This window comes from Meles meles, chromosome 18 (genome assembly GCF_922984935.1).
Source record: "Meles meles chromosome 18, mMelMel3.1 paternal haplotype, whole genome shotgun sequence".
In the NCBI taxonomy this organism is placed as follows: Eukaryota; Metazoa; Chordata; class Mammalia; order Carnivora; family Mustelidae; genus Meles; species Meles meles.
In genome coordinates, this window is record NC_060083.1 from 39,331,797 (window position 1) to 39,358,886 (window position 27,090).

At 38.1% G+C, this 27,090-nt stretch overlaps 1 protein-coding gene across 2 annotated transcripts in view; it reads left to right on the forward strand.

The window, feature by feature from the left end:
* LOC123929699 (speckle type BTB/POZ protein) overlaps window positions 1-27,090 on the forward strand; it is a 66,090-nt gene that overhangs the window by 16,866 nt on the left and 22,134 nt on the right. The window contains exon 2 of one of the 2 annotated variants that reach the window (XM_045985676.1): window positions 17,121-17,171. The exons of the other annotated variant lie outside the window; for it this stretch is intronic. The gene's annotated coding sequence lies outside the window, so the exon portion shown is untranslated. The remainder of the gene's footprint in view (window positions 1-17,120; window positions 17,172-27,090) is intronic. 2 annotated transcript variants of the gene reach the window in all.

The following is a 27,090-nucleotide window of genomic DNA, read 5'->3' on the forward strand; positions in this document are numbered from 1 at the left end:
AGGGAAGTAAAAATCCTTGAGACCATTTTATCTGGATTATGACACAGTCACTTATTCCTTTTTCACTTATTAAGCACCTACTATTTGCTGGGCACTGCCTAGACACCAGGCTTGCCAAGGTGAATATCACAGTTGAGTGCTGCCCTCTTGGGACTCAGAGTCTAGTGAGAAAGGCAGGTAATTACAGCAAGAGATTTACACATTGAAAATGGGGAGGAGGACGCATTTAAATTTGACTTGGAGAGATTAGTTGTTTACAAAGGGAAAAGATGGGCTTTCTGGATAGAGGAAAGACTTTGTGCAAAGATGGGCCAAGCACTAGCTCACTCTGCAGGAATGAAGCAAGAAAGTGTTGTACTAATTAAGGTAACACTGCAGTCTAATAATGTCCTGAATGAATTAAGCTGTTGGTTGTGGGGCTCAAGAGAAACAGATGATTTTGAAATATATTTCTGAGGTAAAATTGACAAGACTACATTTGGGGATGGGAAGTGGAGGTGCAGGTAGTGAGACAGTGGGGAGTTACGGCTAACTCCAATATATCTGGTTTGAGCACTTGGGTGATAGGTAGGATCACACAAGACAATCAGGTTTTGCGGGGAGGATAGGCTTCCATTTTGGACCTGCTGAGTTTAAGATGCCTGTGAGATAGGCACTTGATGCCTAGTAGCAGGAAGCTGGTTTGCAATAGAGAAGAGATAGGCATGTACATGGTGACTGAAGCTGTGGGAATTAACAAAATGGGGACAATTGTAGTAATTTGGGATTGGCTAGAAGGCAAAAGCAAAAGTGGACAGGGGCCAGTATTCCTCTATTTTCAGTAAATCCTTGTTTAAATTTTTAGGTCTTGTTTTGTCTGCTTTTGACTTGGTAGAAATCTTGTCTTTTGAAGTAAGTGCTTTAAGTAATTCTTTTATTTATGGTTGTCTTAAAATTTACATAAAAACTGTTTTGTATTTTGATTGCAGTGGTCTTACACGTGAGTTTTGTTAAAATTCACAAGAGTGTACACAAAAATGTTAATTTTATTGCATATAAAAACTGTGAAAAAAAAGTACATCCAGAGTTTGGACCCCCCCCCCCCTTTTTTAAGATTTTGTTTATTTATTTGTCAGAGAGAGAGTGCACGCAAAAATGGAGAGCAGCAGGCAGAGGGAGAATCAGCCTCCTCGCTGAGCAAGGAGCCTGATGCAGAACTTGATCCCGGGACCTTGGGATCATGACCTGAGCTGAAGGCAGATGCTTAACCAATTGAGCCACCCAGGTGTCCCCGTTTGGATCCTTTTAATAGGATCTGGTTAAAGCTTTTTATAATGCCAAAACCTCATTTTAACAAATTTTTCTAAACTTAGTCTCCAGTTCCTTAACCAAGCTCACAAGTACTAAAATGGGTGGATTTAAATTTATCTCTTCTCTTACTTATCACTACTTGAAGGCAGAGAGGCAAGAAAAGATCTGAAGAGTCTACAAACTGCATAGTGAGCTCTGTGCTGACACCAGTCTTCCCCTACCCTCCCTCCCTACAAATTGTGAATGATTTCACTGTAAATATCTATAGTACTTTTTTAAATAATTAAACAATTTTTTCTTTTTGAATAATTTTTCATCTCCAAGTATTAAAGAGATTGAAGTAGAGGTCATAATTTCATTCTAGAATGAAGAATTAGGATAACAGTATCATGTTTATTGCCAACTGGGAAGATGTTTTGAATTAGCTAAATTAACATCACTTGTGAAAAGTCAGTTTATAGACGTGAGATACTTACAGAAGTGATTGAGTTAATTGTAAATTATGTGGAAGTCTCAAGGACATCAGACGTCAGATTTTCGCAATTTATTACACAACAGTAGAAAACTATGATACCTCCCTTTCCCCAAAGGACTGTGCCTTGGCTTCTGTGCCTTGTGTAGAGGACATATTCATTCAAAACCGATACAATGGAAAAAAATTCAAACTACTTACTTTTGGAAGTTATTTGTATTTTGTGATCTGATTGGATACACTTTTGTGGCAAGGATGGGCAGTAACCAATAAATACGTACTTGGTTTCCCAGACTGTCTGTAGCCAATCATAAGCCACTGCTTTCTTTTAGGTCATAGTAGTCTGCCATTCAACATAGCAACTCAACCCAAATACTGCTTTAGTTTGTTCTTGACAGTATGTGCAAGCTCAGTATTAAATTGAATGTTTTTGGATTTGATTTTTGGATTAGTTTCAAGTAGTCATTTGTTTTTCTGTCCTTGATTCATTGCCACTTAATACCAATCTCAAATCCAAGAAACAGATTCTTACGTGTCTTGGAAACAGTAGATTGCAGTGAAGGACGTAATTATTTTGTCCCATTCTGAGGTCTGCTTCTTTAATTATGTGAATAGAATATTTGTTTTTGTTTGGTTTATAATTTTTATTTGAAAACTCTTAATCTAGAATTTTTACCTATTAAGCTGTGGACTTCAGGCTGGTAGCTGGAACATCGAACTCCATTAGGTAGAATTTGCCAGCTCTTAGAAGATTTTGATTTTTCTACAGCTGCAGTCTTAAAGGGCCTACCCAAATTATAAACCTTACAGGTAAGGGCTTCTTCATTAGCGGCAGAATTTGTGGCCCTCTCAAGTGATTTTTTGATAATATCATAGGACCCTTGCCAGGTACTCTTTCTGTTTGACTTTGCCTCCCATTTAGTTCAACTCCCCCTTCCTTTCCCAGTTGATGCCTCATTGGATACCCAGAACTATCTGTTCTGAGTCCAGTGTCTGCAGTTGGGCCCCATTGATCATTTGTGGTATAGTCAGAGCAAGGGCTGAGAAAACCACCCTCCTTTTTTTCCCCCCACTCTCATTTTGAAAGAAATGCTTCTGTCTCTCAGTGTAGGATGTGCTGGGCTTGGTTAGTTTTGTGTGTAGGTGTGTGTAAGGTTGGCCTTGATTCTGAGGGCTTCCGATTGATGCTTAAGATTGTGAGGCTTTGTGTGTGTCTTTTTTAGTGATCCCCTGACAATATAAGAAACAGGGGGCAGTTTTCTGGAGAGATTTAGTATTGAGTGTGGTTGGTTTACTTGGGTGAGGAGAGGAAAAATGTGTTGGGAATAATCTCATAGTAGGTGTTCCTAAATTGTATTTTCCCAGTGTTCTTACAAAATTAGAGGGAGCTCCTGCTGAAAACAAAACATACTGCATTAGATATACTGCATTTCCCTGATACTAAAGTTAAAAAAGGTTGGTTTTTTGTTTTGTTTTAAAGATTTTATTTATTTATTTGACACAGAGAGAGAGATCACAGTAGGCAGGCAGAGAGAGAAGGGGAAGCAGGCTCTCTGCTGAGCAGAGAACCCGATGTGGGGCTCGATCCCAGGACCCTGAGATCATGACCTGAGCCGAAGGCAGAGGCTTAACCCACTGAGCCACCCAGGCCCCTTGTTTTGTTTTACATATTAGTGTAACCCTAACATATTTTTTGTTTTTCCTCCAAAATATGATAGCATACTGCCAGTGAAGATGTAATACTGATATTAAATTATAGGAAAGTAAAAGAAGATCTTTTGAATATATTTATTTTGTTCTTAGAAACTCATGTGCTACCCCCGTACACACACGTATACACACACAAACACTTTGAGAGTCACCTGATGTTTACATGGTCCTTTGTGAATACGTCCTGTTAAACTAAGATAATTGTCGAAGTGGATAACACTTTAAAAATACATAAAGAGTTGCTTCCTATGTGCTTCATTAACAGTTTTATCACCTCTGGAATCATATACTATCCCATTTAATTTGGGGATAAATTGCTGGACTCTTCGGGATCTGTTGCCAGTGACAAAGATAAGGAACTAAATTGACTTCTGTGTTGATAAACCTCCCTGGATGAAAATAGCCAGGTTATGTGTGAAGGAATTTAGCAGTACATGTTATTAAATCCACATTCTGATCTAAAAACTATGTGTTCCTGGGATTCACGTAGACTCTGCAGTATAAGTTGCTTACCTACGCTCCTTTTGCTTCCTACCTGAAATTTATTTTCCTGTCAATGTCTTTCTCCACAAACATCTCAGGGGAGGGGCACCTGGGTGGCTCAGTGGGTTGAGCCGCTGCCTTCGGCTCAGGTCATGATCTCAGGGTCTTGGGATCGAGCCCCGCGTCGGGCTCTCTGCTCAGCAGGGAGCCTGCTTCCTCCTCTCTCTCTCTCTGCCTGCCTCTCTGCCTACTTGTGATCCCTCTCTGTCAAATAAATAAATAAAATCTTTAAAAAAAAAACAAAAAAAAAAAACAAAACATCTCAGGGGAGCAGCAGCACTTATATCTTCTAAACAAACAAGTACCACGTATCATGTTTGCTATATTTTTGGTTGAAGTTTGTCCACTTAATTCATAAAAGATAATTCTGACTTTTTTTTTTTTTTTTTTTGGTCTAAGTCTCCCTGGTTCATTTTGTTTGTTTTTCTTTCTCTGGCCATCCTGGATGACTATCTGTCAAGTGGGTCTATGCTCAAAGGTGCAAGAAATCTGATAGTCATTCAGGGAATATATATAAATATAACATTTGTAGGGCAATTGACATTATCTATCAAAATAACAATGTACAGGCTCTCTTGGACTTTTTTGCATGTATGTTCAGATACACCTGTTTGCTGGGCTCTTTGCCGTAGCAAATGCCTGGAAACCACACATCAGGGCACATGGAATTCTTTACAACCTTTAGAAAGGATAGGTCTATGTGTGCCTCCAGGGAATGAATGAATATACATACACACACACGCATGTGTGTTTGCCAGTGCATGCCCTTTTTTTGGTGTGCATTTTTGGGGTTTGTTTCTGAAGCTGCAAATCGGTGGTTGTCTTTAGGCTTTAGAAGAGGGATCTGGGTGTCTGGAAGAAAGCTTTTACTTTTCATTTATAGCTTCCTATCACTTTTGAATTATTTGTACTGTATATATATTGCTTTTAGTTTTTAGAAAGCATGTATGAAGAGCGGCAGATACATTTTTTTTTTAAGATTTATTTATTTGAAAGAGGGAGAGTGTGTGTGAGTGGAGGGGGTGCAGGGGGAAAGAATCCTTAAACAGACTCCCCACTGAGGGCAGAACCTGACGTGAGCTTGGTCCCTTGACCCATGAGATCATGACCTGAGCCGAAACCAAGCGTCCAAGAGTCGGACACTCAACTGCCTGAACCACCCAGGCACCCCAAGGCAGATGCAATTTTAACATTATTTCCAGAGGGGCATAGACTTGTGCTCTGAAAGAGACCTTGGACAGTCATCCTCAATTGAAGGCTGAGAAAAGTCTGATTTAGGAAAGCATCTGCAAAGCCTGCACTAGAGTTGGGGTCCCAAGGACAGCAGAAGCTTATGAATATATTGACTTGTTCTATTCTTATTCTATTTATCTAACTGATGCCCATTTCTCATTGTGAAGAATTGATTTTGGAAGACCCAATAAAAGTTGACCTTTGTAAGATAGTTCTTAAAGGAACTACCTCAGGCAGTAAAGATAACTGGTAGTGGTAACTTTTGCCCACGGTTTGTAGCTTTGAAGCCCAGTCCCTTAAAAGTGAATTTATTTATGAGTTCTGTAAGTTTTATTATTTGAATGAATTTGTGTTCAGAGTCCAAAGCTTCCCTGTTTGATTTGAATACCTCGCTGACTCTTCTAGATTTCTGAAATTGATTTTACTGGATTTTCTTTCCATTTGGTATCCAGGGGTTGAATAGTTGGAGAAATAATTTTTGTGACTTCAAAAGGGCTTGCTATTTAAAGGCAAAGTATACTGTAAAAGATAGTAGGAAAATTTTTTAAAGGAAGAAAACTTACATATTGAGGAGAAGCTTTCAGTTCCTGAAAATATGAGCAATTCTTCTTTTAACTATAAGTTGAGTCTTTTCCTGGCTCTTCAGGCCAGAAACATTTTCTCTTTAGTCAAACCAACCAAGTAGGGGCGCCTGATGGCTCAGTCACTTAAACGTCCAACTCTTGATGTCAGCTTGCAGCTAGGTTGTGATCTCAGGGTCATGGGAATGAGCCCTGTGTAGGGTTCTGCGCTCAATGGGGAGTCTTTTGGAGATTCTCTCTTTCCCTCTCCCTCTGCCCCTCCAGCCCCGCTTGCACTTGCACTTTCTAAAATAAATAAGTCTTTTTAAAAAAAGCAAAATCAAGCAAAAAAATTGGTAGTGTTAAGGCTGATAGTTCAACATGGGACTGGAGATATTCAATGAATATTTTTTATGGTTGGTTGACCCTTTGGCTCCAGCAATATAAAAACATTTATTAATGTTATGATTAGTTGTTGGGGGGTACTTGGGTGGCTTAGTCAGTTAAGGGTCTGCCATCGGCTCAGGTCATACTCCTGGGTCTTAGGATCAAGTCCTGCATCAGGCCCCCTGCTAAGCGGGGTGTCAGCTTCTCCCTCTCCTGTTCCCCCATTCGTTCTCTCTCTCTCTCTCTCTCTCTCTAACTCATGAGCACGCTCTCTCTCTCTCACTCAAATAAAATCTTTTTTTTTTTTAAAGATTTTATTTATTTATTTGACAGACAGAGATCACAAATAGGCAGAGAGGAAGGGAAGCAGACTCCCCACTGAGCAGAGAGCCCGATGCGGGGCCAAATAAATAAAATCTTAAAAAAAAAAAAAAAATCTTGAGGATCAGAGTCAAATCATGTCTGTGCAATTGTAATCAGTAAAGGTTTGGTTGAATTGAAAAGGAAAAAGGGTTCTGGAGGGCCAAGAACAAAGAGTGGCACATTTATCTTTGTAATCCCACTTCCTTAGGAAGGAATCCAGTCTGTATAGCCACGTTAGTTCTGTTGTGACTGTGGACTGAGGAGTGGAATTGGATAGTCTGACAGTTGACTGAATTTGAACAGTCACGTTAGGTAACACTGGAAAGCTAGATTGGAGGTTGCCAGTGGTAGGTGTATTTCCTGGTTTGTTTCCAGTATCCTTTGTAATAATAGAGATCAATTAGAAACCTGTTAAGGTGAGAGGAAACGACATAGAAGTGGATTAATGTGGAATGTGTTAGGAAGCAAGAGTGCTGACAAGGCCTTGATGATAGATGGGAACCCTAGGAAAAGAGGGTTTTTGGCTTGAGCAATTGGGTGGGGCATGGTGCTATTTAGTATTTTAGTCATGGTATATATATCTCAAATCAATATTAAGGAATGATAGAAATTGTGCTTTTTAATTCTGTGAGCTTATGGCAATAGAGAGAGAGATCTTGAGGGAAAGATGCTGGTTTCTTGGAAACTCAGGCTAGAAAATTGCTCTGGCATGTTAGAACACTAGACATTTTATTTTAAAAAATTGATGATTAGGTGCTAAACTATGGAAAGTCTTTCTTACAGTATTAGAACATATGATTTTTTCCCAGGGTCCAGCCTTGAAAGTAGGCGTGAGCCTGTCAATGATTAGCTCAGGTCTCACTTAGTAATGGTGCTCAGAATTGGTTAGAAGAAGATCATACTTTTCACCAGAGTTGCCTCTTGAAAATGAAATGGGAATTGAAAGCTAGAGTATATAAATATATCTTCTATCAGATATTTTTCCATTTCCTGCATATTGAATAAAAGACCATACCTGATCTAAGAATCAGTCATAGGAATGATAAAGTTTTGGATTAGGAAAACTCAAAGAATTGAGTTCTGAATTTAGATCCTTTCATAGCCATGTGACCATGACCCCCGAGCTTCTCTTTCCTTATTTGTAAAATACTTGCTCCACATGCCTCACAGAGCTGTTAAAAATCCCAAATAAGATCATGAATGCCGTACTTTGGAGACTGAGGCAGTGACTGATGTTTGTGAGGAAATGGTTATATAGCTTAAAACATTTAACACAGGATGACCTCAGAAGTCCTTTTAACGAAGACCAGGAGGATGGGGGAGTAGTGCGTGGGTTGTACCTCTGTTGTCAATCTTGAGGCTGTGGTTTCACTAGGTTGTCATACCTAACTGTACAGACCTATTCTTAGTGGTCTTACAGTTCTTAACCAAAGTGTCTTGTGAAACAGACAGCCCCAGATACATTTCAATCCTATAAAGATGATAAAATATAAAAAAGGAAGTTTGATTTTGCTGTCTTATTTGGTAGTTGGAACTGTATTCCTGGTCTTTATGCCAAAATGAAAGGCAGCAAAATATGGATAGTATTTTTGACTTTAAGTTTTCTCCCCTTTAGTTAACCTCTGGGCTATGGCATGGGATTTGTTTGGTTAAGAAGTGAAAAGTATAAATATGCCAGAGGCTTGCTGGCAGTTGAAAGCAACCGTTGGTCAGCAAGAGAATGGAAGAGGAAAAAAAAAAAGGTTGGGAATGACAAAAAGCAAAGAAAGAAGAAAAAACACAATTGAAAAAGGCAAAAAAGCATAAATCATTTCCAGAAGTCTCAAGTTCTCTTTTAAAAAACCTGTCTTTGAGTTCAGGCACTAAAAATTAAGGTGATTAAAGAAGGTGGGATTAGTCCTATGAGGGCAATGAATAAAATTACAGTAGGATGGAGGACAGGTCTTCAGAGGTTAGAAGATAGGATGGTGGAGAGGAAAGAGAAGGTCCTCTATGGAAACTTGGTTCCTTTATAAGGATTTAAGTCTCTGAAGACAGACTGGATTACTGTGAGTATTATTTGTATGTAAAATGTGCTTTCTTGGGGGTGCCTGGGTGGCTCAGTCTGTTAGGCGTCTGACTATTGATTTTTGGCTCAGGTCATGATCTCAGGGTCATGAGACTGAGCCCCATGTGGGACTCCACGCCTAGCACTTTCTCTCTCCCTGTCTCTCTGCTCCTCTGACCCCCCAACCCCCCCTTTTAAAAAATGCTTCTCTACCTCTCAAAATTAAATAAATAAAAATAATGAAATAAAATGTGTTTTCTTGCTGAGGTATACGAAATCAGCCTCTTCCTCCCTCTGCTTAAGTAAGCCCAGTGCTATGTGATTCCAGTCAACAGGGAAGAGCATTTTACCAAAAAGAACTAGTTTTTTCATTAAGAAGATACGGGTCTGAATTCATTGGCTTTTTTTGGTTTGAGTCAGACTATATTATTGTCTGTTTAAAGTATGTCTCTGATGTTGATTTTAAAAAATCATTTCTAATTTACTTTTCCTTCTGAATTCATTGTTTTTGAAACTTTTTTTTTTTTAAGGCAAACAAAAAATGGAGAGATTGTGATAAACCTCTCTAGCTGAAGTCCCTCTTTATTTACTTTCTTGGTTCTTTTTCCCACCCTCACTCCCCAGAGACAGTGTTTACCCTGAATTTAGTGTGCATCCTTGCAGTGCAGTGTGTGAGCGTGTTTTTGTGAGAGAGAATGTGTGTGAATATGTAAATTCTGTAACAGTCATTTGAGGGTTTTTTTCTTTATTGTTTTTCAAGGTCTTTCCATCTGGATGCATATAAATCTAGGTCCCTCTTTTTAGCTGTTTAATTTTTATATCACTGTGAATATTTCAGTTTTTCCAAACCCTTTGATAGATCTTTTTTTTTTTTTTAAGATTTTTTTTTTTTTTATTTATTCATTTGACAGAGAGATCACAAGTAGGCAGAGAGGCAGGCAGAGAGAGAGGAAGGGAAGCAGGCTCCCTGCGGAGCAGAGAGCCCGATGCGGGGCTCGATCCCAGGACCCTGAGACCATGACCTGAGCTGAAGGGAGCGGCTTAATCCACTGAGCCACCCAGGCGCCCCCTTTGATAGATCTTTAAATCGTTTCTGTTTATTTGCTGTTACAAGACAGAACTGCGGTGAACACCACCTCATGTGGATCCCTAATGCTTTCCCTGCCCTCCTCTTCCTCCTCATTATTGTGACAGTTGTTCTTGCTCCTTCCCTGGTTCGATTTTTTTTTCCCCCTAAGTATCTTACCTGAATTCTGCCACTTGGCCCATCACTTTGGTATTTACATCTTCATTTGGGGGATGAGGGAGGGATGAGGAAACCCTTTCATAACTTGGAATGCCAACTTCTTTTATTAGGGTCAGAGGTTCTAAAATTTTCTTTTCCTGTGGATTCTTTTTGGAATCTGATAAATTTGGCAACTTTTGCATTTCAACATTCTGTATTTTTATTGTCTCATATCCAGTAGCTGTTTTTCATAAATGTCAGTTACTCCTCACCTCTTCCTTTTCTCCCTTCCTTTCTTACTACTTTCTAACTCCTAGGATGCTTCCCACCCACTAAGTGTAGGACTATTCACTGACCTCAGTCCAGTTCAGGGAATTCTTGTGTTACCTTCTAAATTCAGCATGACTCAGACATAGCTGATAGTTATGAGTTTCTTGGAGCATTCTTAACCCAATTAAAGCATTAAACATATAAACCTTCACCTTATATTAGAATTATTACTGACAAATTTTGTTCAGGGACCATATGTTTCAGTGGTCAGTAGTTTTCATTTATAATTTTTTTTTCCATTTTATTTATTTTTTCAGCGTAACAGTATTCATTCTTTTTGCACAACACCCAGTGCTCCATGCAAAACGTGCCCTCCCCATTACCCACCACCTGTTCCCCCAACCTCCCACCCCTGACCCTTCAAAACCCTCAGGTTGCCCCAACCTCCCACCCCTGACCCTTCAAAACAACCTGAGGGTTTTGAAGGGTCATTTATAATTTTTTTGTCTGGACTCTTTGATCCACTCTACTTTCTTCATTATTGCCAGGTTCCGTATATTTTTAATTTTTATGCTCCATGTCTTTTCCTCTTTAAACGTGGATGCTATTCAGAGCTTTGAGCGCTTGGAATGCTGAGGTGTTACACATGAAAACTGTTACTCTTCTCTAATAATACACTCTGCCTGCTGCAAGTGTTTGAGGAGGACTTCCTTTCTTAACAACTAATTTGGGCCGCCACCTCCTGTACGAATATATATTCATGATATTTTCACCTCATAGGTATGTGAACTGACTTTAAGAATTTGGTAAGAATTCGGGGCGCCTGGGTGGCTCAGTGGGTTAAAGCCTCTGCCTTTCGCTCAGGTCATGATCCCAGGGTCCTGGGATCGAGCCCCGCATCGGGCTCTCTGCTTGGCAGGGAGCCTGCTTCCTCCTCTCTCTCTCTCTCTGCCTGCCTCGCTCCCTACTTGTGATCTCTATCTGTCAAATAAGTAAATAAAATCTTAAAAAAAAAAAAAAAAAAAGAATTTGGTAAGAATTTACGTGTGAAGTGTTTTTTTAACAGTTGATAAGACCTTAATGTCGAAGCCTTAGTAATAAGTATAACTATGGAATATTAGATGCCTGTGTATTTTCATACACATTTATTCCCATCTTAGGATATAGTTCAGGTCACAAGTACTGTGGCTGGAAAGGAACCTTTGGATCTAAGTTCACTCCAGTTTTAACTTGAGCAGAGTGTTCATCAGAAGTATAAGCTCTGTCTGTATGCTCGGACCGTCATGTCACTTGATAGGCAGCTTTGTTTAGCGAATTATTGCCCGTATGCACTGTCCTAAGTTTGAATGGAGTTCTTTTCCTGCTCTTTATCACATCAGTCCCGCAACTTATGTTGGAGAGAAATGTTCCTACTTTAAATCTTCCTCTAGAATAAGTAAGGAGTTTTGTTTTCCCTTTCACTCTGGAAACTGCTCTAACAATTTTTGCTACCTAATTCAGAAATCATTTTTTTTCTCTATAGTCTCTTTCTCTGTAGTCACCTTCTTGGGCTATTTCATCGGGATACGTAAGAGAAGCCTTCTGCTTCTGTGGGAGTAAAAATATAAAGAACTTTCTTCTTGAAATTATCTTTGGTTTACATAAATCTTTTTAAAAACACCTTTTTTTTCTTTCTGTTAAAATAAAACCTCATTTTGGTGAACCATAAGAGACTCTGGACTCTGAAAAACAACCTGAGGGTTTTGAAGGGGCGGGGGTGGGAGGTTGGGGGAACCAGGTGGTGGGTAATAGGGAGGGCACGTATTGCATGGAGCACTGGGTGTTGTGCAAAAACAATGAATACTGTTACGCTGAAAAAATAAATAAATTAATTAAAAAAATAAAAATAAAACCTCATTTTAAAAAAAACAGTGGTCCTGGGGCACCTGGGTGGCCTATTGGGTTAAGCCTCTGCCTTTGGCTCAGGTCATGATCTCAGGATCCTGAGATCAAGGCCCGCATGGGGCTCTCTGCTCAGCAGGGAGCATGCTTCCCCCTCTCTCTCTGCCTGCCTCTCTGCTGAATAAAATCTTTAAAAAAAAAATGGTCTTGATGAAGTCCTAAAAGTTCATTTTCACTTTTGTTTCCTTTGCATTTGGAGACATGTCGTGAAAGAAGTTGCTGTGGCCAATGTCGAAGAGGTTACTGCCTGTGTTCTCCTCTAGGATTTTGATAGATTCCTCCCTCACATTGAGGTCTTTTATCCATTTTGAGTTTATCTTTGTATATGGTATAAGAGAATGGTCGAGTTTCATTCCTCTATACATAGCTGTCCAATTTTCCCAGCACTATTTACTGAAGAGACTGTCTTTTTTCCACTGTATATTTGTTCCTGCTTTGTTGAAGATTATTTGACCATAAGAGTTGAGGGTCTATATCTGGGCTCTCTACTCTGTTCCACTGGTCTGTGGGTCTGTTTCTGTGCCAGTACCATGCTGTCTTGGTGACCTCATCTTTGTAATAAAGCTTGAAATCAGGCAACATGATGCCCCCAGTTTTGTTTTTCTTTTTCAACATTTCCTTAGCAATTCGGGGTCTCTTCTGGTTCCATACAAATTTTAGGATTGTTTGTTCCAGCTTTTTGAAAAATGCCGGTGGAATTTTGATCGTATGGCATTGGAAATATAGATTGCTCTAGGCAGTACAGACATTTTAACAATGTTTATTCTTCCGATCCATGAGCATGGAATGCTCGTCCATCTTTTTGTGTCTTCTTCAATTTCTTTCATGAGTGTTCGGTAGTTCCTCGGGTACAGATCCTTTACCTCTTTGGTTAGGTTTATTCCCAGATATCTTATGGTTCTTGGTGATATAGTAAATGGAATCGATTCTCTCATTTCCCTTTCTGTATTTTTATTATTAGCGTATAAACAAACAACTGATTTCTGTACACTGATTTTCTATCCTGTGGCGTTTCTGAATTGCTATATGAGTTCTAGTAGTTTGGGGGTGGAGTCATTTGGGTTTTTCATATAAAGTGTCATGTCATCTGCGAAGAGAGAGAGAGTTTGACTTCTTCTTTTCCAGCTTGAATACCTTTTATTTCTTTTTGTTGTCTGATTGCTGTTGCTAGGACTTCTAGTACTATGTTGAACAACAGTGGTGAGAGTGGACATCCTTATTGTGTTCCTGATCTCAAAGGGAAAGCTATCAGCTTTTCCCCATTGAGGATGATATTCGCTGTGGGTTTTTATGTTTTACATAGATTTTATGAAGTTGAAGAATGTTCCCTCTATCCCTGTACTTTGAATCATTTTAATCAGGAACGGATACTGTATCTTGTCAAATGCTTTTTCTGCATCAGTTGAGAGGACCATGTGGTTCTTCTCTCTTCTCCTATTGATTTGTTCTGCTACACTGATTGATTTGTGAATGTTGAACCACTTTTGCATCCCATGAATAAATCCACCTGGTCATGGTGGATAATCTTTTTAATGTACTGTTGGATCCTGTTAGCTAGGATCTTGTTGAGAATCTTGGCATCCATATTCATCAGGGATATTGGTCTGAAATTCTCCTTAAAAAATAAAAAAGGGAAAACTTAAAAGGCCTAAGTAAAGGAAGCAGTCAGTCTTCATGTTCCATCTTGTCAGAAAGCTCCCATAATGGGTGAACCAGTACACAGCTGCACCAGTGTGCTGGAAGAGAGTTCTGGCCTCCCAGGAGTTTCCCAGGATTGTTATCACTAGCATAGGGACTACACACTTGGTAGTGGGAAGATGCAGCTTAGTTTGCATCAGCTCTTTATAGCCTTACCTTATCCATGACTTACTAATGCTAATAAACCTGAAACTTGTTAGTAAAACAAACTTTGTTAATAACTTTGACATAGAGGGGAAACTATTTTTTTTTTTTTAGACTTTATTTATTTATTTGAGAGACAGAGATCACAAGTAGGCAGAGAGGCAGGCAGAGAGAAGAGGGAGCAGGCTCCCTGCTGAGCAGGGAGCCCGATGCCATGTGGGGCTCGATCCCAGGACCCTGGGATCATGGCCTGGGCCGAAGGCAGAGGCTTTGACCCACTGTGCCACCCAGGTGCCCCACTTTTTTTTTTTTAAATGTATGGAGTAACTGTCTAACCTTTCAACAATGGAAATCCAAAAGAAAAAGAGATTATCTCAGCCATTTATTGAATAAATGTTTATTTCTGGCTTCCCTTGTGCCCAACACAGTCTGGGGACAAGCAGACAGGCATCTGCCTTTCAGGCGTTCCAGACACAGTAGGGTAGATGATTTTATGTGCTAGAGAAAAAAATGAAGTAATGAAAGAGGAATAGGATTGTGGCCTTGGAGGGAGGGTGACATTTTTAAGCGTGTCAGGGAAGGCCTCACAGAGATGGTGACTATTACAGAAAGACCCAACAATGGTGAGGGAGTGTGCCAGGAGAGTATCTAGGGGAAGAGTTACCCAGGTAGAGAAAAAGACAAGTACAAAGCCCTGAGGCAGGAATGGGTCTGTTCTGTATCAGGAACAACAGCAAAGACGGGCAGTTTGACTGGAACACAGCGAGCTCAGGAAAACATAATTGGAGGGGAGGCCAGAGAGGTAATGATCCTATTGTGCAGGCTTTTTTCAGCCATTACAAGGATTTTGGCTTTTACTCCAAGTGAGATGGGAAGTCACTGGAGGTTCTATCAGAGGCTGCGATTAAACTCAAAAAGGCAATACTAAAAAATACGGTATCCTGGCTTTGCTTTTAGAACCTTTGGATTATTTTTTATAATAATTTGGATTTTAACTAATGGCTTCTGGTGAGTAGCCATACGTAGATTTAAACATTTGTGTCGGTACTGTAAATTTCCCTGAAATACAGATCTTAGGTATTTCATTTAAATTTAAAGAAAGAAGGTATGATAGGAAAGTCTGTCTGTAGGTGTTCATTCCTAGGTGGCCTTGCTTTATTACTGATTTCTCCTTATGAATTGCCTGGGGAAAAAAAATAAACAAGGGTATATGCTTAGATGTAGGAGGATAGATACATATATATGTGTGTATGTGTGTATATACATATGTAGCTACTCTATTTTAATGTATGTCTTGAATATTTTTATTATAAAATATAAACAAAAAATACATAAAACATAACTGTATAGTTTAAAGATGAATTATAAAAAGCAAGTACTATATAACTACCAATTAGACCTAGAAATATATCATTGACAGCACCCAGAAGCTTGTTACATTGCGTATTTCTTTTAGATCATAACCCATACTCTTGTAGAGAATCTGACATTTATGATAATCATTTTCTGTATGATTTTACCACCTAGAATTCCTTACAAACCATTATAATTTAGTTTTGTCTGTTTTGGGGAATTTTATATAAATAGAATAATACAATATGTGTTCTTCTGTGTTTTCTTTTAGAACCTAACAGTATGTTTGTAAGTTTCATCCATGTTGTTATGAGGAACAGTGGTTTAATTTCACTGCCATCTAGCTTCCTATATGAATGTGCCGTAATTTATGTATCCATTCTACTGTTGATGTTTTTGGCTGTTAAGAACAATGCTGCTATGAACATTCTTATTTATGTGTGCTGATGGATGTGTAGGAATTTCTCTGGGCTGTTTTTGGGAGTGGAATTGCTGGATCTTTAGTTTTATTAGATAATAAACTGTTTTTCAAAAGTAGTCATATTAATTTGCCCTCCTACCTACAGTGTGAGAGCTGTCCCTGTTCCATTCAATCCTCATCAGTATTGTCAGACTCCTCCCATTTTGCCAATCCATTGGGCCTGAAAATGTTCACTGTAGCAAATTGAAAAACCAAAGCCTTATTTATAACCCGTGGAGAAGGGCAGTAAGGCTGGAAACAGGCCTTAACACTTGAAAAAGAGAGAGAGAGAGAGAGAGGGAGACTAAGGAACTAAAGGTATTGGTTTCTGTTTTAAGATTCACCAACATTCAGCATTTGTATTTCTTACGGTTGGTTGGCATCTTCCACCTAGGAATTCTTACCGAGTCTTTAGAGATATCTGTCTGTCTACCCTCAGAGGGTCAAGAACTGTGTCTGTCTTCATCTTCTTCTTCTTCTTCTTCTTAACCACTGTATCTTGCACAGTTGGTGTTGAGTAAATATTCGTTAAATGAATTCACCCTGATTCTTGCTACTCTTAAATCTTCTGATCAAGACTGGCCTGTTTTAGCATCAGTAGTAGAGGACAGTTTTTGGTGAGGGCTCCTTCCATTATTGATAGTTACTAGACTGATTTATGAAAATAAGAGAAGCTTATTTGTAGGTGTACCAGTAAAAGTTAGTGTTTAGATTTTCAAGAAGAGATTCTATTTTTATGGAATCACCCAGTGTGTATACAGTACTTCGTTTTCCCTCACAAGGGAAGAGAGTGCTAGAATTTTCTGCTTATATTAGGCTTCCGGAAGCCTGGCAACCACTCTTATCCCTGTTTCTGTTTTGAGTAACTTTGTAGGCTATGGTAGATAATTAGGGTGGTGGTGGTGTTTAGCCAAGACATCTCAGTCTTCACCAGGAACCTCTCTGTGGTAGCTGTTCATTAAAATCATAGAATACATTGCTTTGCTTAAGTGTATCTTGCTTTAGTGTAACTGACCCACCGAGCACTTTTTACAAAGGACATTTTATATAAAACAAAATAATTCTTTCAACAGTCTGTTAGGTAACTGGCAAATGTGATGATGACCCCCTCTTGTAAGTGTTGATACGAAGCAATCCATTTGTTTCGTTTTTGCTGCCTTCATAGGCCGGTTGATTAAAGGAATTAGCTTGGATTTTTTGGACTTTATCATATCTAAGTATAATCTTTTTGAGAGATGACTGAAAAAATAGAATATCCAAAACTAGTGATAAAATACAAGAATGGTAATTTTGACTAGGAAATCCTAGCAAACGTATTACCTGCTTTTGTAAGGTTTTCCCTTTCAGAGTAGCCAAAATGAGTAAAGACTTGTATGAGATTCAGAATCTGGGTAAGTCTGATTCATCGTCTCTATTTCCAACAGAGGTTTCCTGTTAGACCAGACAAATTAGAATCTTCCTACTGACTTGACTTGGTGAGTTTTTACATAGTTTTATTTTAAACATAGTTTAAGATCATGAGGAAAAAAGCAGAATGAAATGCATAGAAATATTTACCATGACTTTAAAAAATGCACATCTTGAGTTTCATTTCAGTGCAAACGGTATGTAAAGTTGGAAGTCATGGAAGGTAAACATGTAAGGTTTGGGGTTTTTTTAAATAATGGGCATTACAAATGATGTTAAACATTTTTCACATGTGACTTCAAAAGAAGTTTTATTCTAAATATTCTTTCCTGGAGTTAACCATAGCTATTCGTTCAGATCTGTGGTGACTGCAGCATATAATAAAAGGCTTTACACCAATGGCGGAAGGGAGAAAAGTTGGGATTTACGGTTGCAATCAGTGGTTGCTAATGCATGACATAGACACCTTAGAGTAAGGTGATTTTTCTCCCTAGAGAAAAGATCGTCAGGGAAATGAGGAATTACAGTTTATAAAAGGAAATAAAGCAAGTCATGGGCTTCATTTTACTCTGTTCAAGGCATTTGATTCTGAGCAGATTGCGTTTGTGTATGAATGTAGAGCTCATCTCTGTATGGGTAACTTAAAAAAAATGTTTCTGCCATTCAGGCCAGCATCTTAAAAATGTTACTTTATCCTATGAGATTCATGCCTCAAATGTTTATGTATGTTTTTACAGAGTTTTATTGGGTAAAATAGGTATTACTGCATTTTAGTTTTTTAAAAATCTGACACAAATTGTTGGGAGCCAGGATTCTCTGTTAAGACAGACGTTCTGTCTAACTTTCCCCTGTTTTGTCTGCCTGTGTGGTTTTACTTTTTCCTTGTGTCATGAATTTTGGAATGAACATTTAAAAACAGAACTTCCTGCCTGCCCTTTGTTCCATTTAGCTTAGTTAGAACCTTAACATTAACATCAAAATTGGCTTATTTTTAATAACTTTAGAAGAAGAGGGAATTTATTTTCTGCGGATGTTTCAAAGTAAGGAGCATGGACATGGCTCATGTGAACAGTCAGCAGATTTTTTTCTGGTAAGACTACAGATAAAGGATTAAAGAAAAATACACTTCGATCTCTCTTTCATAGTTGAAGGGAGGCCTAAGTGTCTCTTATAAAGAACAGTATCTCCAGAGAATACCACATTCTGTAATGCTAGACAGTAGTAGTTAATACTGAAGAGAAATTGGTTGCCTTTGTAGTATACCAAATCTTCTGGAGTAAATGGGTCTTTTCAGCTTTGAAGTTAATGAACTTAGTGCACATAGTTTACCCTAAGACCAGTTTAGATGATCTTTGCTGTGTATTCCTTGAGCTCTTTCTGTAGCCAAATTGTGTTAATAAATATTTTTAAATGGCTCGACTAAAGTATAGATGGCCGAAGAGAACAGCATTGTTGAATTTGGCTTCTAGAAAGGCCAGAGGACCTGGTGGGGTTATGCAACCTCTGCCAATTTGTTTCATGAAATGAGTCTTCTGTTTTTGAATTCCTTGCAGATTGGACACACTTAAATTGTATTAGGGCCAAGCCTTTCATGTGTTTACTGTTGGAGTTTTATAAGGTTCTTCGTAGTTAGTAGTTGAAGGGAGAGGGTGAAAAACTGTAACCTCCCAACTCTCGAAACAGCTTTGAGAATATAATTATATAATAAACATATCTTCTTAGCCATAAGGTTTTTTCCCCTCTTCCTCCTCCTCCTTCTTTTTTAAAATTCTGTTCTAGCTCTTGTTTTAGAATGAATTTTCTCAACCTAGAGGAGAAATCTTTGATAACACGTGGGATGTGTTAAAATCTTCATCTTTCCTAAGTTTGCTCTTTGTGGCCCTAGAGATTTTTGTCCAAGTCATCAGTGGAATCAACACATTATTATAATTTGTGAAAAGAGAGAAGTTGCTGATTATTTGGTTCTGCCTATTTAACTTCATTTCTAAAGGTGTTTTCCTTTGGAACGAGATCCACTTGGAAGTGAAATAGCCCCTTTATAATCAGATTTGTTTACTGATTTGGATTCCTGTCCTTCCATTACAGACATCTCCCAGATGATGGATTTTGAAAGTGATGTGTGGAAAAGCTTAATCTAATGAGCCCTGCCTTTTTTTTTTTTTTTTTTTTTAAAGCAGATGGAGGAGTTTTGTTTTGTTTTCTAGCAGGAGTTCAGTAATTAACAGCAACACATCACCTGATCGTATTAGCCCAGAGTTTGTGAAACCTATGCTTGCTGTAGCCATGATTGGTTGTGCTGGATCCCTCATCCAGGTGGAGACAAGATGTGGTTACACAGATGCATTTAATTCAGTCATTTTTACCTAAATTAAAAAGCAAAACAATTCAAAAAGTCCTTCTTTAAGGTCTGAAAAGATGCTATCCTACAGGACTGTTGAGTGGCATCTGCCCATTTCCAGGACAGACCTTTGCTTTTGGAACAGAGCATGCATTGCATTCTCCCTGGATATATTTTTGGGGTAGTGAACTATGCTAATATGTCTGTGTAACAGCTTTTATAGAATTGATAGTTTTTAGGGAGAGGGAAATGATTCCCCAGCCTTTAACTTAAATTGGCAATAAATTTTTTTTTTTTTTTGCTCTTTCATTTTTCTGGTAACTGGAAGTTTCATCCAAAGTGAGAATTATTCCATATTTTAACCTTTGAGCTGGCTGCAAAGGTCTCCTTGGGGACAAGGACACTTTGCAGTTATTTATAACCCGTGGAGAAGGGCAGTAAGGCTGGAAACAGCCAGCACACACTAAGGTTTGGGAGCCAGTGTTGTTTTGGTTATCCTACTGCTTTCCATGACTTGAGATTCTTTCCTGTACCTTCTTGTTCGTCTTCATCTTGGCTTTGAATGAGCCTTACTAGCCAGGCTCTTTCTGTAAATCTCCATCTTATAACACTTAGATTGAGGAGAAGAAGGTCAAGTAACCTTTTTATGTAATGAAATTATATCTAATCCTGACAATCATTTCAGTGTCTATGCTTGCCTAAGATAGTTGTCAACTGGGGAATCTTAAAGGTACTGACCTGCATACATACTAGTCTACCTGTTTCTGAGTTTTCCTTAAATAACAATAGTTGCAAGAATAATTCAACTCTTAACTAGATAAATATTTGGCTATGGCAGAAAATATGTTCTACATATTAGCCTGGTCTAGAAAAAACTCAGTTGTGTGTCTAGGCATGTTTCAGGGATATGTCGGTCTCTCTGTATTTATACATGGACATGTTTACGTGTGTATATATTTAATGTTAAGTGTGTTTTCTCTTCATGTCAATTTTAAGGGAATCAAACCATGTCAGATACAAAAATTTAAGGTCAGATCTAAGTAAAGATGCAAAGGATCTGCCTCAGTTTTATCAATATATTGGAATTTTATTATATAAGCTTCAACTTGAAAGAACTCGGAAGGTCTAGCCTGAATTCCTGACAACTATTGTAGTGGTACTTTCTATGACCAGGATTGCCCTATTCTGGAAAATGTACTTTCTTCGCTGTTGTCTTACGGATTTAGAACTCCCCATTTAGCTGTATAGGTTTATCTTATCTCCTAAGTTTTCTTGGAATTTTTTTTAATCGAAGGAGAGTATAGTTTTGGAACATACTGAATGAGTTATTTAAAATTGGAGTGAGATGAACTGATACTTTTCTTTTTGAAAACGTTGTATTGTTTTAAAAGTGTGCCTGGATTCCTGTACCTGTTATTCACTCAGCAACTCCCAAACTTTAACCTTTTAACTGGAGCTCATTAAGGAAAAATATGAACCCCAAAGTCAGTGGTCTAGTTATTCAACAATAATTTCATTGAACAAATATTTACTGAGTACCTGTTATAATACCATGTTAGGTATGGGGGATGCTGTTCTCTGAGCTTAACTTCTTGGGGGCGGGGGGGAGACATTAGACAAGTAAGAAACTTGAAACGATCATTTCAGGTAGTGATAATGAAGAAAATAAAATAGGATAATGTAATGAGAGGGGCAGGCTGGAAGTGGGGAGTCAGGGAAGGCCTCTCTGAAGATACTATACTTTATAGAACACTTAAATGACAAGGAGCCAGCTATGAAAAGATCTGAAGGCAGAAAGAGCTTTCCAGGCTCAGGAAAGAGCCTGGTGTGCTCTCTAAGTAGAATTAAAGGCCTGAGTGACTAAAGCATAGGGACTGTGAAGGGTAAGTGTTAGATGAGGTCAGGGACATAGACTGAGGTTTTGGCAGTCATGACAGAGGTAGATTTTACTCAGATAGCAATGGAAACCAACGGAGAATTCCTATCTTGTCTTCCATAAGGCTCTGATTTATAAGCCATCACATCAGTTAGAAAAATTAATTGTAAAGCCTGCTAATGGCTTTAAAATTTTTTAAAAATTTTATTTGAAAAGATTTATATATTCACATAGTACAAAAGGGAAATACAATGGAAAGTTCCTTCCTACCCAAGTACCCTGGTTTCCTTCCTTGGAAGTAACCGGTGTCCCTGGGGTCTTATATAACTTCACAGATAATATTATGTATATGTTAAAATAAATAATATTTTTTCCTCTTTAGATACAAAGAATCTCCCCATTTTTAACAGATTTTTATTATATTGTCTATTTGTATCATAATTCATTTAATCAAACCCTTGTTGGACTTTCAGGTTTTTTTCCATTCTTTCGTGATTACAAATAATACCACAGTGAAAAAGCTTTTATATTTGTCATATTAAATATATCAGTAAGGTAAATTTCTAGAAGTGAAATTGCTAGATCAAAGGGTATGCGCATTTCTTACTCATCCTGATATACATTTCCCTTCATGCAGAATGTAACAATTTATACTCTAATCAGAAATGTTCTCCTTACCCTGAGCAAGTGTTATCAAACATTTTGATCTTTGCCAATTCACTGGGTGAATCAGTGTGTGGTTTAATTTGCATTTATCTTATTATGAATGAGAGTTGAACATGTTTTCATATATTTCAGAGCCACTGGTATTTACATTTCTGCAAACCATGGCTGTTCTTTGCCCATTTTTCCATTAGGCTGTTGATTTTTCCTTCTTGATCTTTAGATTCCCTTAATACGAAATCCTTTTGTTAAAGAATTAAAAAAAACAGAAACAAATACAGTGTTGTATGTCAGTTATATCTCAATAAAGACAAAAGCGGTCGTCTTTAAGTTGTAAATTCTATAAAGCATGAACCTGATAAGGGATATAAGAGAAACCCCAGTCGTTTCTTTGTTTATTAAGGTCTCTCTTGATGCCCTTAGTTTCATTTTAAAAGAAGTGTCTGTGAATTAAAAAGAAAAAAAAAAAAGGTACATTTAGTATTTTGTTAGACTAGATTGAATTGCAGTAAGTTTACCTATGACAGATTTTCAAAAGTCATTCAAACCTTGCAACAGAGGAAGTCAGTATGACCTGTAATAATCTGTCCTTAGGGTAATGAGACGTTATTACCTCACAGGCTGTATATTATTGAGGACACTAAGAGGAGAAATACAAACATTACTTTGAGGTCACATTAGTTTCTCCAAAATTAATATATACAACTCTTCCCGTAGTTTTGTGATTTATTTATTTATTTTGGGTCAACAATCATTTTGGCATCTTCTGTTTGGGAAAATGCAACATCTCTCAGGTTTAAAATAGTATGACATTGGGATTTTTCCTTACTTGGAAACTGTACAAGGCTTTAAACCAAAAGAAAAAAACATAATAGGCTTTTAAAAAGTCCCTAATAAACCATTCTTTTAAAAAGCTCTGTTCCCAGCCATCTAGCTTGTGCATGTTTATGTATTATGTTGAACCATATGAAATTGCCGAAGTTTGACTAGTTTTGGCTGACAAAACAGTTTCATGGTTCAGTCTCATATTATCTCCTTCCTGTCATTACCATTATTTTTTTTTTATTCGTGTACTTTTAAGACCAATGGACCTGTATGGCTAACTTACAGATACCGTGTATGTGATATGCCTGTGTTTGTTGTTGATGTTCTTTTTTTTTCCCCTTTTCTGGATGACTGGATTAGATTGAAGATGGAGGAATGCTTATGGGGAATAGAAGAAAGATAAAAAAGAACTGTAGAAGCTGTCTTTGTAACACTTTTCAGAGAGTGTTCTAGCCTACCTGTGCATATATTGCAGGTCAAACTATTGGGACGTTTCTCTCCATTGTAAAGGGAATTCATCTTCTGTTCTCAAAGAATCCTGATTACATAAGAGTTTAGTTCAAATTACTGATTCATGTTTTCAAAATGAAAGAAATTTTATCCGGTCTCTTTCCCCTTGTAGAATGAAGATACAGTTGGTACTGGATGAGAACCTTAGTTTTACCAAGGCTGGTACTTGAGAGTGCCAGCCTAGGAGTTTTTGGCTTTCTGTGTAACTCATCCAAAAGAACAAATTAATGATTCTCATTACATTGCAAATCTAATATACTCAGCACTGTTCAAAGGGCTCTTTTAGAGATATGTGAGAGAAACAAGCAGAAAAGTTAATGAACTAGAATGCAACTGGGTAAGTGTTTCAGTCATCAAAGTATTTTTGCTGAATGCCTTGTTTAGGCAGGCTGTGCTAGGTGATAAGGGGACACAAAGAAGAGTTGCAAGTTCCTTTTAAAGAGCTTCAAGTCTACTGACGGCAACAGAAGTGTTGATAGGTATAAAAGAAGGCAGAAAAGAAGTACACTGTATAGGTTTGATTGAAAGTATCATGCATATGCATCATGACAGCATTAAAATATTTTCTTTTTTATTTTTGTCTACTCTCCAGAGTTGAATGTTCTAGTTAGAAATCATACTATATTATTTGACTGGAGTCTCTTGGCAAAAATAATTAGCAACTTTATGAACTCCTAGTACCTGCTAAGACACATTCTGATAGTGATTGCTATTGGTTGCTAACTTGATACTACCTTCATTGGAATTTGACCAGTTTTACAGTTGACAGATATTTTAAAGTATATTTTTTGTTGTGGCTCAGAAGAAGTGTCGCTGCATGGGTCAGGATTTAGTGAACAGGAAAATAAATGGTGATATGTAACAGACATGTTCAGCCTCAGAGTTGTCAGCATACTGGGAAGTTTGCTAAGCTTTGGAAAAGAAATTTCTCACTAGACAACTTGGTCTTGTCCTAACTTGTTTAAAAGCCAGGGATACTATATTTTGGTCCTGGTTGTCTCCTAGAAAGGCTCTCAAACCATGACCCTCAAATAGACCTCCCCTTTTCTGAAATTGTTTTTCTGCTGGGCACCTGAGCAATTGTCATGAAGAGCTAGAGTTCATGTAACACAGGCTACTTTGCTGATGAACACTTTGCCCATGGTGCCAGCTAGGAGTGAAATTAATTAGACTTGTGCTATCCTAGTCAGTTTCCCTCTCAGCAGGTTGTGTGGTTAGAGCTCCTCAGAGTCTAAGGCACATCTTCCAGGGCTACTAGCTGCTGGGTTAGACATTCTTTAAAATTGGAATAAAAGTGATATTATTAAAAAAGAAAAGAAAAACCAAAAAGACTTGGCTACAAAATAAATGAGAAGCAAAAAAGATAGAAAAAAATGACCAAGACCAAAGTAGTATTTTTTTTCTTGTTTTAATAATGGACCATCGTTCAGTAACAACAATTAAGCCATTAAAATAAACTTTTTTAAATTTGTCTTTTTCTTAGGCTTAGAGAATCCTTAAATTAATTGTTAGATAAATTTGAAGTATTTTTTTAAAACTTCAAAATAAACTTAAGTTAGCATTTTATGATCCCTCAGTGTAGAGCTGTACCACACACCTCCAGAGCCAAATTTTATGCTCTTAACTAATGTGTAAAATTCACATCTTCATTGTCAATCTGCCCAAAAGATAGTTTTAAGTGGGAATTTTGAAATTTCATTCTGGCTCCTACTGGCAGTAATGGTAGGTGGGATTTGTAAAACTGCCTAAGGTGCATTTACTCATTACTAGACAAACAGTTCTTGAGACTGTGTTTTCCATCAAATGGAAGCATACCTTCATCCCAGGTGATCAAGTGTAGCAATTCGTTTCTTGAGTATATCATGGAATCATGAATTACACAAACCAGGGAGCCCCAAATGCCATTCTGTTGCTTAGTTTGCTAGCCTAAGTGAAATAGCATGTCATGTGTATAAAACTGTTAACTCCCATCTGTGATTACATGGGATGCTTTAGTTGTAAATGTCTGTAGGATAGTGTTTAAAACCAGTGGGGACTCCGGTAATACCAAGGGTATTACTCTGTGGGGATACAGCTGTATCCTGTTAATCCCCTTTCATGCCTATTACTTAAGTGGCCAGCGAGTGTGTGTAAGTTGAGTGATTTTTGCTGTTCTCTTTCTACAAAGGATTTGAGGCAGTTGCCAGAAGTATGTAACATATAAAAGAGTAAACAGCTGAGTGAATAACACTTTGCTATATATGTATATATATTGCAAAATGAATATATAATTATATATAGCAACGTGAATAACTGAGCACCTGGATGGCTCAGTCGGTTAAGCATCCAACTTTTTTTTTTTCAAGATTTTATTTATTTGACAGACAGAGATCACAAGTAGGCAGAGAGGCAGGCAGAGAGAGAGGAGGAAACAGGCTCCCCTCTCAGCAGAGAGCCTGATGTGGGGCTTGATCCCAGGACCCGAGATCATGACCCGAGCCAAAGGCAGAGGCTTAACCCACTGAGTCAGCCAGGCGCCCCCAGCATCCATCTCTTGATTTTGACTCAGGTCATGATCTCAGGGTTGTGGGATCAAGCCCTGCATCCGGCTCTGCCCTTAGCAAGGAGTCTGCTTATCCCTCTCCTGGTCCTCCCCCTGGTCGCTCTCTCTAAAAGAAATGAATAAATAAAAGTAGAAAAAAGAAAATAATAAAGCTATTGTAGAATAAGCATGTGATCCTAGAGTTTCAAGAGATGGCTTACATTTATGTCTCATGGCTTCCTAGTAGCCAGGCAAAGGACCACATGATCAGTTTTATCCATATTGTCTATGCACAGCTGAAAACAAACCAGGTGTTCAGGAAAGAAATTTCTCCCTTGGATATTGTAAACCAGTGTTTGAGGTAATAGAATACGTCCTTGCACTATTCTTACAATACAGTATATTTTTTAAAATAAAGCAGAACAGTAGGAAAAATGGTATATACTCAAGAGGCAGTCATCTTAAACTAACAGACGTATAGGTATTTCCATATTTGCTTCAGATCATCCTCATTTTCTTTGAAAAAGAAACAGGAGAGAGCAACTTGAGATGTCTTATATCCTTATCCTGGCCTCATTCTTCTCCCCTGCTCTCCCATTGTGGATCAGTGTGTTTTGTTACTTCTATTGAATGTATATATTATATCTGTAAATAATATATAAATCTTAAATTTGCATAAGTAACGTACTACACATGACATTACAAAATTTGCTTTTTTTCACTAGCGTTGTGTTTGATCTCATCTCCATGGTGCTGCCGATCTAGCTCATTAATTGTAAATCCTGAAATATAGTTTTCCATTATAATGGAAATAACCCAATTTAGTTTTCTGTTTCCCTCCTAATGGATTTTTGGTTTGTTTCTAGTTTTTCACTGTTACAAGCGGTGCCACACTGAGCAGCCTTCTCAGCCTTCTCTTCTTCTTTTGCCCACGTGCAGGGTTTCTCTAGGGCAGTGGTTCTTAAAATGAGGTGCCGGGGCCTAAACATCAAGATCACTTGAGAACTTGTTAGAAGTACAAATTTGTGGGCCTAGCTCAAATCTCTGAATCAAAAATTTGGGGGATGGTGGCCAGCAGGTGATTCAGATGCGCACTGATGTTTGAGAAACCCCTGCACTAGTGCATGTACAGTAAAAGCAGAATTACCAAGTCTTGGGGTGTGTGTGGACACACCGCGTACAGGAAGTTCCTGCCCAAAATACACATCCTAGTTTACAGTCTCGCCAGCAGTGTAGGAGAGTCCCCATGTCCCC